The 13,758-nt window shown below is 40.9% G+C and overlaps 1 protein-coding gene across 1 annotated transcript in view; it reads right to left on the reverse strand.

Moving 5' to 3' along the window:
* LOC124004190 (band 4.1-like protein 1) overlaps positions 1-11,385 on the reverse strand; it is a 178,807-nt gene extending 167,422 nt beyond the window's left edge. Inside the window, exon 1 of the mRNA XM_046312958.1 lies at positions 11,161-11,385. The gene's annotated coding sequence lies outside the window, so the exon portion shown is untranslated. The remainder of the gene's footprint in view (positions 1-11,160) is intronic.
* Positions 11,386-13,758: the final 2,373 nt, after the last annotated feature.

Consider the following 13,758-nt stretch of genomic DNA (forward strand, 5'->3'; position numbering starts at 1 on the left):
GTATTTAGCGAATGTTTTTATTTTTTATATAACTAGGCAAGTCAGGCAAGTCAAATTCATATTGACAAATTACGGTTTAACCCGGCCAAACCCGGGCCAATTGTGTGCCGCCCTATGGGACTCCCAATCACAGCCTGTTGTGATACAGCCTGGAATCAAACCAGGGTCTGTAGTGATGCCTCTAGCACTGAGATGCAGTACCTTAGACCGCTGCGCCACTCGGGAGCATGTAACAAGAAACATTTGATTTGAAATTAAATAGCAGCTCCCTAGGATGTATAATAGTCAAACACCTTTCTCATCAGAACAGACCGATGTGAGAGAGGGGCCAGTGAATCAGTGAGGCTAGTGCAGAGTGTGTAATAACTGATGCTAAAAATAAAACTCCTGAGCAGACAGACAGCAGTAGGAGGTGAAGGGACAACACCGAGGAAGTGAGAGGAAGACAGGGATGCAAGAGGGAACACAGAGACGGGAGAGACAGCTCATTGCCCAGCAGTCAGTCAGTAGACATATCAACATCCTCTGTCTAGCCCATTCAGAAAACACACTCATTGACTATCATTGACTTGTATTTCCGATGGCAAGACAATACCTCATTGTCCCCAGCTGACTGTAAATAGTCCTATAGTTATCCGTAAAGCCTGTGATGGCACAGCTTCAGTCATCAACAGGGTTACGTGTTCAAGAAGAAAGTCAGCTCAAATACTGCTGTTTAGGAATGGTACACAGAAATAAGATTGCACTACCATCACATTCAAATCAGCCATCGACTCGGTTTGCCAACGGTCTTTGACCACGAGGGAACGCAACCCTCCATGCATTAAATCAAATATCCAGAATAGACCTTACCATGCTAACCTCAGAGAGCAGTGTAAAGTGAAGTTTCCTCTTCTGTCTGTGTGTATTCTCAGTAGCAGTGTCCCTGACCAAGCCTTTGGCTCGTCTCTGTGACTGCCTCCCGACTCGTCCCTGCAACGCTGCATGAGATATGACTAGATTCACCCAACTACAACAACACAGAGCCATGGAACAGTCCACAGGGCCAGCAGTAATGACAGCCCAGAGTAGACACTGAAAAACGCACACACTCTGTCCTCAACACACACTGCACTATAAAGCCCATGTACTAAAGTACTGTACACAGTTTGTAGAGACGATCTTATTTTGAGACAGTTTGCAACAGCAGGAAAATAATCCTGCAACAACAGGTAATGTGAATTATAATGAATGAACATTTTTGTAGGGGTTGATACATCTTTTCACAAGAAAGTAGATATTACAAACTTCAGAAATCTTTTTAAAACCTCAAATACACTCCAAGTGTAACATTTCCTGTGATCAAATTATGATCCTACATCTGTAGGGAAAGAACATCTGGCTTAATGTTTCCTGGTTTGGTACTGTATTGTACTGTAATAAATGAATAATGATACAAACAAGATAATGCATTAATATTTTCTAATGATAAATTCAGCATGTTGTAATGTGGTAATGATAGTGGGATCAGTATATTAGGTTAACATGGGGTACAGGAGCTGGTTGTCTCCAGGTAAAGACAGAGCACAGTGAGGAGCGCTGCCTCTGTGCCTCAGACCCAGTAGATACTTTATATTTCCTTATTTGAATTTCAAATCAGGGAAAAGCTACATGCTGTGCTCTGAAATCAACCTGGACTCACGGGTAGACATAACATAGTTAATGTAAATCCGGGACACTCCAATTACTCCAACACTCCAACTGTTCCCCGGTAGGCCGTCATTGTAAATAAGAATTTGTTCTTAACTGACTTGCCTAGTTAAATAAAAGTTAAATAAAAAAATAGTATGATATGTTACGTTTCATATGGTATGTATTCATTTGTGGATGTCCATCATCCATTTCGTATAAAATGTTATGAATTGTAATTTATACATTATGTTATGAATTGGAATTCCTACGATATGTTGCGAATTTGCAAAACGTAGGATATGTTATGAATTCCAATTTGTTGTGGCTAACATTAGCTAGGTAGGTAGCTAAAGCTAACATTAGCTAGGTGGCTAACATTAGCGAGGCTAGGGGTTAGGGTTAGGAGTTAGGCTAAAATGTTAAGGCTAAAGGGTTAAGGTTAGAGTTAGGGTTAGGGGAAAGGTTAGCTAATATGCTAAGTAGTTGCAAAGTAGCTAAAACTTAATAAGTAGTGGCAAAGTTGCTAATTAGCTCAAGTTGATGAGATTCGAACACGCAAAGTCCACCCATCCACCATGACCCACCAACCTACTTTAGTTTTTGTCTTAAGTAACCTTCTGTCTTGTCTAACCATACCAAATGTAACATATCATACTAATTTGAGTGTCCTGGATATACATTTACTATGTTACAACATCTAGTATATAAGGTCAGGCAGCTGAAATTCCAGCAGCACCCTCAAGCACCTAACACACACACACACACACACACACACAGTCCAAGTAATACACACACTATGACAAACTCTTGTATCTGCATGACCCCTGGGTGAGACAGACACAGATGTGCCCCATGTTTGCCAGACAGACATACAGCAGCGTAGAGACAGACAGAGAGACAGACAGTTCTCTGTCTGGAGAGTGGTGTGATGCAGTGTCACCCCAGCAGTTCTCTTCCATCCAAGTCTCTCAGTAGACAGGAATCAGGCAGTGCTCTGGGATGGTGAGATCTAAACTGGAACAGGAGTGTTCCAGCCTTAATGTTAACAACCCTTTAAGGATGCTGCCTGTATAGGCTAGATGACAGACAGCTGTGCCTGAGAGAGGGATTTAACACAAACAAACTCCAAAAATAAGATGACAATTATAGGGATGGAGCAATAAAAGTATACTTAGTGCTGATGACTGAAGAGCTAAGGATCTAATAGAGAACATGTGACAAACTCATTCCACGGAGAGCCAAGTGTCTGTGGGTCTTCGCACCACCCTTGTATTTGATTGAGAGAAGTATGGTCACTAATTAGTAAGGAACTCACCTGGTTGTCTAGGTCTTAATTGAAAAACGAAAAACCTGCAGAAACTGCCCTCTGTGGAATTTGAGACCCCTGTAATAGAGATTTACTATCATAGCCTAGTTCCAGTTTTCAGAGCCAAACAAAAAGAGGATGTATGTCAGTGGAGGCTGCTGAGTGGAGAACGGCTCATAATAAATGCTGGAAGGGAGCGAATGGAATGGAATCAAACACATGGAAACCATGTGTTTGATACATTTGATACCTTTCCACTTATTCCGCTCCAGCCATTACCATAAGCCCCTCCTCCCCAATTAAGGTGCCACCAACCTCCTGTGGATAGCTGATTGAATCAAGAGATAAAAAACTTGACTACATGTATTCGCAAGGCAGATGGTCATTTGATGAGGCTTTACTTGGTGAGATGTTTTGGTACGCATTCTTCACATAACTGGCTCACAGGAAGGCAATTAAAACAAACACTATTTCATAATATACTTGGTTTAATTAGCCAAGTTCTGAAAATGAAATGGCTACTTTGTTCTAAAGGTTGCAGCATTAATCCAATCCTGTGTTGTTCAAATTCAAGGAGAGAAGACAACAGCTATCCAAATATCAACATGCCATTCAATCTAAAACGACAGGTTTTTTGTACAAAAACAACCACAAAACTTATACTTTGGACAACCACAAAAGCTGTCCCAAGTCAGTGCCTGCATAAAATCTGAATTCCAGTAGCAAACTGTTCACAACTGTCACAATCTGATTGCCGCAGTCAGATAGGATACAACAGTAATGGAGAATACAGCCCTATGGAGAGAACCATGGAGCTTCATGAAGAGGTCAATTGTCCACTGAACACAAAACCATAACAGTTGTTCCCCTATATTCATTTAGCAGTGGCGGGCTACCACTGCTAAATCATTGCCGCCACTCAAAAAAATATGATTTCAAATATTTTATTTATTTTGGAAGATAATTCTCAGGATGTTACAATGTTTTCAGTGTCAACATAAATGACCAAAACCAGATATGAATTAGTGATAATGCCAGAGTTTGGAGAATATATAGGCACGGGTGTGTTATACAACTGGTTACCAACATATTCAAATAATGATTGACAAATTTTCAGAAAATATTATATTTTTCTGAATTTATTTATGCTATTTCATTCATCCACGAGATATAGTCTGGACACAAATTTTATGTTGCTACCCAAGCCATCTGGTCGTTAGTTCTATTGGTTCGGTTGTCAGAGACACGACCCAGTCGTTAAGTCTTTTTGTTCTGCATCTATGGACATGGCCCAGTTGTTTGATCTAAATGTTCCATTGCCATACTGGCTGACTTCGTACTTATCCCTTGCTTGCTAGCTTACAGTCATGTCAAACAGTGCAGCCAGAATAACAGCAAAGTAGCTGCATTTGAGTTTGTTTAAGCTGTTTTCTAGTGACATTTATTGGATACATCCATAACAATGAGCTAATGAGGCCCGATTTCGCCTGGCATAGAAAATGTGCTCTCTCGTCAGGACACTGTTGTTAAGAGGAGCTAGCCAACAACACAGCTAACACAATCACCTCAAACTGAAGCTGGAAAGACTGCAAACTAGCTGCATTTAGTTTTGTTTGACCTGTTTTCTATTGACATTACTTTGTATAGATCCATAAAAATTATGAAAGCTGATTCATTATTTTGACTGACTGAGAAAAGCTGTCTGTCTGTCTGTCTCATCCTGGCTCCCAACACGCTCATTACTATGGGACAAAAAATGTTACTATGGGATCACATTTCAATATTGAAACAATGTACCAAATGTTGGAGAGTCAGCTGTTGAAAGCCAAATGCTAGAAATGGGAGATAATGTCGAGATGCTTTTTATAGTGGAGATCAAGTTTATAAATTGCCTGGCTGGGCTGATGAGATAGTGGATTGCTCATTGAGATGGAACAGAGTAAATAGGCATTTCAAAGTCATAGCTTTAGCCAGTGGTAACTTGAGAACAGACATTGGATGGAATGCGATTTTAACAAATCAGCATTCAGGATTAGACCCACCCGTTGTATAATAGAGCTACAGTATATACACCTTCCAATATTGAGCTGCACCCCCCCTAATTTTTACCCTCAGAACAGCCTCAATATCCTCTCCTCTACCTATCCTCTGGCTATCCTCTCCTCTACATATCATCTGGTTATCCTCTCCTCTACCTATCCTCTGGCTATCCTCTCCTCTACCTATCCTCTGGTTATCCTCTCCTCTACCTGTCCTCTGGCTATCCTCTCCTCTACCTGTCCTCTGGCTATCCTCTCCTCTACCTATCCTCTGGTTATCCTCTCCTCTACCTGTCCTCTGGCTATCCTCTCCTCTACCTATCCTCTGGCTATCCTCTCCTCTACCTGTCCTCTGGCTATCCTCTCCTCTACCTATCCTCTGGTTATCCTCTCCTCTACCTGTCCTCTGGCTATCCTCTCCTCTACCTATCCTCTGGCTATCCTCTCCTAAACCTATCCTCTGGCTATCCTCTCCTCTACCTGTCCTCTGGTTATCCTCTCCTCTACCAATCATCTGGCTATCCTCTCCTCTTCCTCTACCTATCCTCTAGCTATCCTCTCCTCTTCATCTACCTATCCTATCCTCTCCTCTTCCTCTACCTATCCTCTGGCTATCCTCTCCTCTTTCTCTACCTATCCTATCCTCTCCTCTCCTCTTCCTATCATCTGGCTATCCTCTCCTCTTCCTATCCTCTTACTATCCTCTCCTCTTCCTCTACCTATCCTCTGGCTATCCTCTACCTATCCTCTGGTTATCCTCTCCTCTACCTATCCTCTACCTATCCTATCCTCCTCTGGATGCCTTTTTATTTCTCGTCTTTATTTTCACAAGGTTTCAAAGCGTTCCACAGGGATGCTGACCCATGTTGACTCCAATGCTTCCAACAGTTGTGTCAAGTTGGATGGAAGTCTTTGTATGGTGGACCATTCTTGATACACATATGAAACTGTTGAGTGTGAAAAACCCAGCAGTATTGCAGTTCTTGACACAAAGTGCGCCTGTCACCTACTACTATACCCCATTCAAAGGCACTTACATTTTTTGCCTTGCCCATTCAACCTCTGAATGGCACACATACACAATCCATTTCTCAATTGTCTCAAGGCTTAAAAAATCTTCTTTAACCTGTCTCCTCCCCTTCATCTACAATGATTGAAGTGGATTTAACAAGTGACATCAATAAGGGATCATAGCTTTGACCTGGATTCACCTGGTCAGCAATGTTTCCTCTAAGCTGTGGATGTGCGCTTAGTGCAGATGAAATATCAGCTCGCCCAGAGAAGCACAAGATTGAACTTAATTGAACTTTCTAGAGTTTTCCCCGCAACATTTCCCTTTATGGTGGGAATTGCGATGAAATCAATGCAATATTAGCCACTTTCAATGCAACATGCCGAAAACAAAACAAACTATGCAAGACTTAACATTTATCTTTATTCAACTAGGCAAGTCAGTTAAGAACAAATTCTTATTTTTAATGAGAGCCTAGGAACAGTGTGTTATCTGCCTTGTTCAGAACGACAGATTTTTACCTTGTCAGCTCAGGGATTCGATCTTGCAACCTTTCGGCTCTCACCACTAGGCTACCTGCCAGCTACCTGCTGCTCCAGTATGCAAAACTAACCAAGAGATGTTGTTGTAGGCATGACTCAGGCACATACAGGCATGACTCAGGCACATGTTCTACACAGACCTAATTTGTCTGATTCTCTGTAATAATGGTATGAGAATAATTAGACATTTTTTTTCTAAAGCGGTTTCTTGCATCAAACAACAAAACAACATTTCACTCACTCACCTCCTTATCTGAAGGACAAGTGAATAAACAGGTTAATGTCAAGCCCTGCGTGTTGGCTTCCTTTGAACACCACACACTGGCATTTTCTCTTTTTTGGATGGTAGATTGGCTCTAGTAGGCCTACATGATGATCAAATAGCCACAGTAGCCTATTTGACCACTGTTAAAACAAACTTAAAGTGGGTACAGTTTGCACTCAGCAGACCTGAAATTTGCTCAGTGATTAAAAAAATGAGAGGGAACATTGCTGGTCTGTCTATGTCATGGAAAGAGCAGGTGTTCTTAATGTTTTGAATACTCATCTTTGAGAACTAACAATCACCAAAATAAAAACAGACTAGTCAAAGAATATCAAAAAGTTAAAAAATGTCTTGGCATTGGGCCCCCACTGATTTTATTATAATGTTTGAGTCACTCAGATAACATAAGAGCAAAAACCATTGTAAAAAAATCTGAATTGCAGTAAACTAGTTCTAAAACTGTAAAATTGTACCTCTACCACAATGGCAAAATGTGTAGAATTGCAGAAAGATCTTTCAAATAGCAAAATGTTGTCTCTGTGACCAAGAGGGCCTTTAAAAATGTTGATCGGACACCGCAGCGTCAGCTGCGCACACTACCCCCCCACCCCCACCCCACCACACACTCACCCGCCACCACCCCCCCACACAAACTTTGCCACAGCTGCTGAAAAAAATCCTAGGGAAAACAGTGCACAACCAAATCACTGAACCTGACCAATGAGCATGTCCACTGTATCAGTGTGACACACATTACAAAGTTTGTGTTGGTTAAAAACACTGAAGAGTTGTTCACCTTTTACAAGAACGCTAACTGTGACATTATTATTGAAGCTTCTGATCTGAAACAGATCTTATGTATTTGAAAACAGAAGTGGCTCAGAAGCAGGGGTGCAACTTTATCTTGGGACGGGGGGGACATGTCCCCCCACATTCTGAAATTGCATTTTTGTCCCCCCCAGTTTCATCATTGGAATGTGATACAAACGAGGTAACGGTGTGCTTTAGGACCATGTGGACGCCTCTGAGCAGTCGGGTAGGCTGTTTGGAGTATTTATATTTGTAAAAAGACAAATATTTGTTTTGCCCCTCCTCACTTCTTAATAAACCAAAGTTGCTCCCCTGCTCAGAAGCATCATGGTGAGAGGTGAGACCACTTCCACACATGGACCTGCCTGAGCATGTGGCGTAACAGTCTTCTGAATGTTTATTTCATTTAAATTCTACCAGATGCTTATTGTACTCCCTCACAGTGTGCTGTTTGTAGGAATACTTTTTTGGTGTGATTATCTGGATATATATATAAATAATAATAACAATCAGTGATTAGTTATTGGTGATGTCAGTCACTCAATATTATGTCCACATGTCATAGAAATGCCTTTCAGAAACTTTAAACACATGTAACGGGAAGACTGGGCTTGGGAATGCCTGACTGAACATACCCCTGAAGGTGTTTGTGTGTTTCTGAGAGGGTGTGATGTGGGACCATGTGTGCCGTTTGGATCAGTGTCTTAGCGCGGTATGCATACAGCCACGTGTCTGTTTATGACTGACTGCGTGTGTGTGTGTGTGTGTGTGTGTGTGTGTGTGTGTGTGTGTGTGTGTGTGTGTGTGTGTGTGTGTGTGTGTGTGTGTGTGTGTGTGTGTGTGTGTGTGTGTGTGTGTGTGTGTGTGTGTGTGTGTGTGTGTGTGTGTGTGTGTGTGTGTGTGTGTGTGTGTGTGCATAAGCATCATTCAATCTGAGTGTGGGTGCACTGTGTGAGATGGGAGTGTCTGGGGAGAATCAGGCAAGTGGACTAGGGTAAATAAGTGGTCTGGGGTAAATAAAATAATAAATAAAGGGGCTATCAAACACTGGGATCAATCACACACCCCTCTGATCCAGAGTCATGGGATTCGGTCATGGGAAAACCCAAGTCTACTTGATGGTAATAGTGCTGATTGTTGCCCCTAGTGGCCGGATTTGAAGGCATTTCCCGACATCCTCAGGACATGGATAGATATCCAATTTCGAAGTCCCTCTTGAGTGATCTGCCTGATGGGATAGCTGCACTATATAATGACAGGGCTGAATTAAACAGAAACAGAGCACTATACAGCATCTTCCTTGAGGTAAACATGAAGGTGAGTGAGAGGGTTGACAGTCAGTAAGAGTGTGTGTGGTTCAAGCCATCGGTCCACCCTGGTACGCAGGCTGAAGAAAGGGATGCATAGTGCAGAGGTAAGCCACATTACTGGACAGGAATTTTAATGCCTGATGAAACTTATGATAAAGATGAAAGCACTTTGTGAGCAATAGTATGCCAGTATATCTGGCAATATATTCAACATAAGTGCTCAAGGATTGACTGTCATCATGGATCTGAATTCACTCTCATCCATGGGCAAAAAAGTGAGATGCCACCCACCTGAGTGGTAATATAACAGAATAAAACATAATAGAATAGAATAGGATGTAATAGAATATAATATTATAGAATATAATTTAATAAATGTGCTCTCTTCTGTCCACTGCATGGCCTCTATCCCCAGGAGGCTAACACTCAGCCTAAAGCTAAACAGGCTCCAGGCATAAGCAACATATGCGGTCGCTTTGGGCCCCTGGCCACTAGGGGAACTCGGATCCAATTATTTGTTGTGCGTCTGCAGTTTTTCTCTTGTTTTGTCAGTCACTGACAGTCACTCAATTCGCCATGGCAGCTAACAATTTTTAGATTGGTAAATTAGTCTAGCCAGTTATCTAAAATTGTAGTAATCATGGCTGTATACCTAACCGGCACACAGGGCATGTGGCCACGGGCCCCCCATTGATTTTGTTAGTCACTCCCACTCAGATATAATTAACATGTCATAAGTCATGGCAAAATGTGTAGAATGCAGGAAATTAGCTTTAAAACATTTCTCTCTGTCCCATGGTGAAATTAAAAATTAATACAATTGCGTAACAATCACTAAATGTTCTCTTAGCCCCAAGGCAAAATGTTTAGAACTGCAGAAAGCTCGCTTTAAAACTGCAGAAATGTATCTCTGCCCCATGGTAAAATTGCATGAAATGTATTATAACATTTTGAAATTGGCAAAATGCGTAGAACTGCAGAAAACTTGCTTTAAACTGCAACATTTTCTCTACACCTCATGGCAAAATGTGTAGAGTTGCATGCAATTAACATTAAAACGTACATTTTTCCCTCCCCTGTCAAGAGGGAGCACACTAAAAAATGTTGCCCACTTGGTGGGGGGCAGGGGGGGGGGCAACCAAATCTTGCTTAGGGCCCCCAAAAGACTAGAACTGGCCCTGACCTCACTATGCCACACTGGGCCACTGTAATACTAACACCATATATGATCTTATTAGTTTTATTTCTTGTGTGTTTTTGTTCTACCTTATGTTATTTTTTGTGCTACATTTATATTGATTACTGCATTGTTGGGTTTGGAGCTTGCAAGAAAGATTTCACTGTACTTCTGCATGTGACATTGAAACTTGATCCACACTGGGACACTGTGATACTGATATAGATATTGCTGTATATGATCATCAACTTTTTATTCTCATTACTGGGAACGCCTATTACATCTAATTGACTTCTTCTTCATTATTTGTGTTGGTCTACTAGCTTTATATGACAACATGGCTATATGACTATCGTGGAGATTAAGCTAAGTTTGTTATTAAAGCTGTCAGTTGGGGCGAGGGCTGAGCAGAGGATGTGAGGGAAATAGCCGCGTCATTGACGCTACAAGTTGTGCCTCTGGAGCCCTAGAACCAATGACTGTATGCCTAGAACGCACCATGGAAATGGAGTATTCATTCATTTCGTATCACCCCATGCCACACACACATCGCCTTCACACAATGTCCCGACGACATGGGATATTATGAAAGGCCATGGGCATGTTCCACCATAAAGATCCCGAATCAAATGTGCTCTGTCCTTTTAGGAAGCGCAAATGCAGTCGTATGGAATGGAATTATTGCAGAATAGCCCAGCAATGACATGTTCTCCCTTGCGAAATATTACATTGTGCTAGGCATTTCGCTCCAGCGTGCCTTTTACATAGTAACGTCACATCAAGAGGAAAAAACATAATATAACGGAATCGAGCATAGTTTACGAATGGCCTTTTAAAAAACATGTTATAATAAAACAATCAGGGATACATACATGTTTTACAGCCATGTGAAATAATTTGTTTGGAAGTAAGGAGAGATTGTAGCCTAATAAAAAAAACTATTCCCTATGATGAGATGGAAGCACCGCAAATATAAAATGCATTAATACAATGCAAAATGTATTACAATGCTAAATGTTGCCACCTACCTTCAAGTCAAACACACATCCAGGCGTGGACTGTTGACGTTCTGCACCGCGGGCAAATCAATCCAATACTGCTTCTGCCCCGTCCTTATTCCCTGCTTTGAGGGAACAGCAGTATATGACGGAGTCAAGAGCTTCGAGCGAGTATGAGGAAGAGAAGGAGAGGGAAAGAGGGAGGAACGAAGGCTGAGAGTAGAGGAGAAAACGTGCAAGTCTCCGGATGTCAGCGAACAGCGCTTGCTTGCTTTTACTCCAAGCAGAGAACGGCCTTCAATTCACGTTACCGAACAACGATTTTGGCACTGCAATGGCTTTGATTTAATCATTGGCACAAAACAAACGCCTATCGAGGTACAATATGCAATGGAAGTCTCTTTTCGCGTTCAGAGGATAATAATAAGCTTAGTGAAGTGGTCCATCACATCAAGACAGGGCCTTAAAATTGACTTATTAATTGCTTAAATGTGACATAATCACCATTTATGTATAAACTATGGCAGGACTATTGACATGCATTTATAGTCCTTATTCTTGGTTTAAAAATAACACTATACTGGTCCAATTGATAAAAAGGAAAATATGTTGTTCTGTATTAAAGCGGCAATACGTAACTTTTTGAGCTACCCAAACAAATTCACATAGAAATGTGATTTATAGATCTGTCGTTTTCATTGAAAGCAAGTCTAAGAAGCGGTAGATCTGTTCCATATATGCTATTTCTATGCTCACATTTTTATTTTTTTGTATCTTTTACTTTTGGTTTTGTACACCAGCTTCTAACAGCTGAAAATACAATATTTTGGGTCATGGAAAATATATTTAGATGGTACAATTATTCTCTACACTATACTTTCTTGTTTTGTTCCATAAACTGAAATTGGGCTATTAGAACTATTAGAATGTCTGCAACCAGGCAAAGCAGGATACATTTCAGCATAGTTCACCTTTAAGTCAGTCTATTGAAATAAACTGTTTTATGCCATGCATGATGTTCTCAGGTTTCAGTAAAGATGAAAACAGAGCAGACAGTAGACCTGCCATAGCCTACTCACTGGTTTAGATCATTCCATACTATCCCCTCTTTCTCTGAGCTGTAGATAGGCCTAATGTAAAGAATGATTTGCTGCCTTCTTTGCCTTCTCACTGATCTATGCTTCAAACTCCCCATGCCCCACAGACAGTAATAAGCATGCATCACTGAGTATGTTTACCTTCAAAAAGTACCAGTATCACTGTCGGAAAGTACAGCACCTGTCCAATCCGTGTGGCTGCGAGGGAGTGTGGTTACACTTACAGTCAGCAGTGCCGTGTCTTTGGCTATGCCGGATTAAATGATATGACATGCTATTCTATGAAATAATTTCTCCGTAATTAATATTACCTGATTGACCTAATCATGTAAATGTAATTAACTAGAGAGTCGGGCACCACAAAATAATATTTATAGATCTGTTATCTTCCGAATAAACTCTTAAAGACCTAGTAATATTTTACATCAATAGCAATCAATATTAATCGTCATCTTAATTCAGTCTCACCTGAAAGTTGTAAATTCTTGGTTATCTGCACGAACCCTGGCTAACAAGTTGAATCAGCAATGCAAAATTGGGTTTAATTATTTAATTAATTATTATTATTATTATTATTATTAATTATTATTATTTATTTACTAAATACCCTAACTAATCACACAGAATTACACATACACATAATTAAATCATAACTTGATTACAAATCAAAAAGGGATCATAAATCACATCATAATGGGAAACGTCCCTGGCGGGCGGAACAGATATGACAGCTTGTTACACAAAAGAAAAGGGTCTGGGTTTGAGTGAATGAGCGGGAAGACTGAGGAACAAAGGGCGAAGCTGTGCTATCGTATCTTATACATTCTAAATTACCGCCCATTTGGAACAGGAAAATGCAATAAATATTTACTCTGAGCTGCGCTTCAGTAGGTTGGTGGTAGATGGAAGGCTGTGTTGTCCAACCTGAGTCCTTTGTTCTTTGAAGAATGTCTCTGGTTGTCAATTGGATACATTGTAGTAACGTCGTTGTATGATAGACGGGATACTCTGTCTGTTCCTTCCTAACCCTCGTTTGCAGCAGCTGTTGCCTACTCAACGGCTAGGAGGTATCACTTCTGTAGTGAATAAGAGTTCACAGTTCATACCATTCGCAACCAAAGCTCACGCTGATGTTGGCTTCGTTCTGTAGTTATTATCTGAACCATTCTGACATCGGACCATCGTCCTCACGTCCTCGGAACAGGAGGTTATATTGTCGTCAAGGGCTTATATAGGAAGGGAGAGGAGGGCGTGTTTGAAAAGTTTTATAGCCCATGTCTCTTCACAGGGGCGGGCCACTGATTGAGCAGAGCCCTATCTTATGAAAACCCAAATCTCACATTTTAGAAGCTAAAATCACATCTCATCCCATCACAAATAATTTCATATTAAAACATTTAAATTGAACAACAATTCCATGTGAATCCGATAACTCTGATGTGTGAACTTTCCACTGTAGAGTTTATGTCATCTTATCATTGATGAGAATGTCTCAGATGACAACCGAACTGACATCATATTCATTAAGTAC

The sequence above is a fragment of the Oncorhynchus gorbuscha genome, linkage group LG18 (genome assembly GCF_021184085.1).
Source record: "Oncorhynchus gorbuscha isolate QuinsamMale2020 ecotype Even-year linkage group LG18, OgorEven_v1.0, whole genome shotgun sequence".
Taxonomy (NCBI): Eukaryota; Metazoa; Chordata; class Actinopteri; order Salmoniformes; family Salmonidae; genus Oncorhynchus; species Oncorhynchus gorbuscha.